Source organism: Oryx dammah, unplaced genomic scaffold, assembly GCF_014754425.2.
Source record: "Oryx dammah isolate SB20612 unplaced genomic scaffold, SCBI_Odam_1.1 HiC_scaffold_3, whole genome shotgun sequence".
NCBI lineage: Eukaryota > Metazoa > Chordata > Mammalia > Artiodactyla > Bovidae > Oryx > Oryx dammah.
Window position 1 is genome coordinate 5677753 of NW_024070187.1, and position 4494 is coordinate 5682246.

Sequence of the window (4494 nt, forward strand, 5' to 3'; positions counted from 1 at the left end):
ATTCTTTACCCCTGAGTCACCAGGGAAGACCTACAACTACCATAAAATCGGGCATTTACACTCCTGGGCCTTTAACCTAGAGAAATGGATACTTTGACACACAAAAAAGTGTACACAAATGTTTGCTGCAGCTTTATTTGTGATGGCCCCATGTTGTGTGTTCCACAACATGGTTAAACAAACCGTAATACATCATTCTCATGGACTGTTGCTGAGAGTTACAAGGAAATGAACTGTCAATACCTGCAGCAGTCTAGATGACTCTCCAATTATGCTGAGCAAGGAGCAAAATGGGAGCAAGTCCCAAAATGTTACATCCTGTATGATCCCATTGATATAACGTTCTTGAAATGGCAAAATTAAAGAAAAATTAGTGGCTGCAGGGATTAAAGAGGTGGCAGAAGTGGAGGGGAGTCTGTGTGGCTGTAAAGGACCATCGAGGTGATGGAGATGTGCTGTATCTGGACAGTTTCAATGTTAATATCCTAGTTATATTGTACTATAGTTTAGAGAGATACTACCATCATGGGAAGCTGGGTAAAAGGTTATAGACTCTGTGTTATTTCTTGTAACTGCATGTGAATCTGCAGTTATTTCAAAATAAAAACATTACTTAAAAAGAGTAGAAAGGCAGACATAAAGTCAGGGGAACAAATATTGAAGCTTGTCAGTTATGGCATGAGCCTCAAAACATTGACATCATAATGGCCAGTCACCTGGATTACTACAGAATCCTCTGGCTTCATAGGTTTGTTCACAGTACTCTGCCAAGTGCTGGAGACAGACATACTCAGCTTTCAGTGCCGAGAATTGGAGAAAAAAGGATTTTCAGGGCAATCAAAAAGCACTTTGAGCTTTTTGGTTGTCATTCAAGGTTTTACCACATCAGGTAATCCTTTAATATACTATTTTTTTTATCATCAAACAAACTGTTGGTCACATGATGAATTTTATTTTGTTTCTTCTAAGACATATGAACTAATTGTTAACTTCAGCATGGGTTTCATGAAAAGCTACGGGTGTTCCTAAGATTCATACTGTGGAACACAAGTGAGCAGCTTTACATCTTCAGGGTGGGCCAGGGTGTAGGGGGACATTTTCTTGGCTTCAAGGCTAGAATTTTCTGTAGATCTATGAAAATATCTCCTCTATTTATCAAAGAGTCTTTATGTTCAGTGCAATTTAGTTGTTTTGATAAGGCAGTTCTGTGAGACCTTAGTCATAGCTCAGTCAACTAATAACTAGGCACTGCCTAGTATTTAGAAACTTTTTTGATGTTTTATCCAGTATTATTTAGCTGATCTTAGAGAATTTTCCCCAAAATTTGAATATTGATTTAGATATGATTGAAGTCCATTTTCCAGAATCCTCGGTTATCTAAAATTTTAGGCTATCATGAAACCAAGTTGTAATTCCTTCTTGGCAAATCTCCATATCTTTTTATCTATAGTAGGCCACACATGATCCTATTTTGTGCGGTTATTGGATTTCTACTGTTGTCTGTTTTTGCCTTCCTGCCGTCTTCTCTACCTTTGGCCTCTTGGTTCTCCTCTTCCTAACAGTTCATGACCAGCTCCGCTCCTTTCTCTCTTCCCTGCCTCGAAGAGTCCACACGCCCAAGGGCTTTGTCCTTGAACTTGTTGCCTGTCCACATCCACTCCCCGAGTGACCTCATTTCTCTCAGTACCTTTCTATAGCTTGCCAATTCCTGGATTTGAGCTGTGAAGCTCTGTTTGGGAGACTGAGGCTTATTTTCAGAGTTGTGTCAATCTTGACATGTAACATAAACCCCATCGTATATCTGACCAGTGAGTCGTTGTTCTGTGGTGTTTGATGTTTTTCAGAAGCCCTTCTGTTGAAGTGGACAACGAGAGTGAGAATACGTCATCATCCGAGGGAGCTACTGGTACCCTGCTGATCCACAGCCCCGCAGAACTCAAAAGCGGCTCGAGGAAGCAGAAGCGGTACCTCCCCTTATTTAGTGATTTGTTGCTTGTGTCTAATCCCAAGTGTGTACATATTACATGCTTTCCTAATTATTATAAAATGGCACCTTTGCTAACCTTGAAGAAAATATGACAGGCAGGGTCTCTCTTCTCTGTGGCTTACAGACAGATGATAAAAAATAAGGGGGGGAAAGGAGAGATTGACTAGTGCTTGTGACACAAGGTAGATACCATGAGCGTCATGCAGGGGACCGTGAAGAAGATGGGACCATATTAGAAAGGGGTTGTCCAGGAGGACCTCTCCAGAAGGCAGCCTCTAAACTAGACCTGTGCTTTGAGAAGCAGCCGCCATTCCCAGCCAAGGCAGATGAGCCTTCCAGGCTGAGGGAGCAGCAGGCTTGACTGGGTGCAGCTGGGCCCCATTGATGGGGGTAGTTCTGGGAAGGCCAAGGTGACTGGAGCCTAAAGTGAGGGGCGTGACATTAGATATAACACTAGTCAGGGGTCCAGCCACACAGGGTCCCCACAGGCCACAGTAAGGGGTTAAAATACAATGCTGAAAGATGTTTAACTAGGAGAGTAACCGTATCTGGCATATACTTTTTAGCAAAGCTTTCTGGCTATTGGTAGACTACAGATTTTGGAGTAAGCAAGGGTGGAAGCAGGGAGACTAGTTAGGGAGGCAACAGTCCTGTGAACAGTATCAAGGACTCCACCCTGGGGTTGGCAGTAAAAACAAAAGATTCAGCCACACAGATGTGGAATATATGTTGGAGACAGAACCAGCGGGGTGTACTTTCCTCTCAACCCTCAACATAGATGCAACTAACACCATAGACTTGGTGGCTTAACAAAAGAAATGTATTTTCTTATAGTTCTGGAGGCTGGAAATCCAAGATCAGGTACCAGTATGGTGAGGCTCTAGTGAGAGCTCGCTTCCTGCCTTGCAGATGGCTATCTTCACATTGTGTGCTCACAAGGCATTTCCTTGGTGCCAATAAGCCCACTAATCCTACTGGATTTGAATCTTACCCTTTATGACCTCATTAGCCTCCATGACATCCCCCAAAGCTCTATCCCCAAATATAGTCATATTTGCACGGAGGGCGTCCCTGTATTAAAGACTTTAGCAGCCAGTGGGGGGGACACAATTCCCCCACTGCATGCAGTAACTACAGTACTGAGTACTTGTACTTCACCACAAGTTTTAGAAAAAGACCTAGAAGATCATTCCCACAGTAACATTTAGGTATATTCATGATCATTATTAATATAAAAAAATTTTTCAGAAGGAAACAACTAAAAAGAAATCACTTCCTGTGATAACAAACATATCTCTTCCCTGTCATGCTTCATTCTTAGATGGAATATTATATCCTGCCTTGAATCAATCTGTTCAAATTAATAATCTGAGTATAGCACCTAATTTTGCCACTTAGCCATAAGAAGAGGTAGGGGCACTGAAGTTCCCTATTGCCTCAGCTCACCTTCAGACTTCAGCAGAAAACTCACTCATCTTGAGGTTGATACTATAGAAATTAACACAAATGGAATAAATAGTTTACTAACTTCTCCCTATGGATTTGATCAGAATAAGTACATTTTAGCTTCTAGTTAGTAAGGGGGATTTAAATATTTATTTCTTCACAGAGAAATTATATTTCTCCAATTGTGGGATGTTAATATTCAGTGAAAATTATTTTAAGATTTTTTGGTCATTTTTTCCCATACTACAAACATCAGAAACGTCTGTTCTCAAGAATGCTTCAACATCATTTTGATATTCATTAGAATGCTAATAAGCTATCTTTCGAATAAAATTATTACTTTTATTTTTTATAACAGGGTCTACTTTATAAATACTAAGATATTAATACTAGTAGAGGCCTATGAAGAATTAACAAATAGGAAGGGACTATACATAGCCAACACCATTTTTAGACATCACTATCCTCACATTTAGTTGTTACAGAATATAGAAACAATAAAAAAATGAATTTACTTAGACCAAAAGATGATTACTATTAACTTATCTGTGAAACAGCAGATACTTACACAGTATAACACAATCTCTATTTCCAAGCATCTAAGTGGAGAAAAGTCTTGTGTTAGAATAGGGGAAGTCTGCCTAGAATCCCAGAAACTCCACAAACCACTGGGGTTTACCCTCCAGCATAAAGGCTGAGATAGAGGAAAAGAAGAAGGGCAAAGGTGAACAGAGTTTTGTCAAGAGAACAAAATGATCATAGCAAACACTCTCTTCCAGCAAAACAAGAAGAGACTCTACATATGGACATTACCAAATGGTCAATACAGATCAGACTGATTATATTCTTTACAGCCAAAGATGGAGAAGCTCTGTACTGTCAGCAAAAACCAGACATGGAGCAGACTGTGGCTCAGATCATGAGCTCCTTATTGCAAAATTCAGGCTTAAATTGAAGAAAGTAGGGAAAACCAGTAGACCCTTCAGTTCAGTTCAGTTCAGTTGCTCGGTCGTGTCCGGCTCTTTGCGACCCCATGAATCGCAGCACGCCAGGCCTCCCTG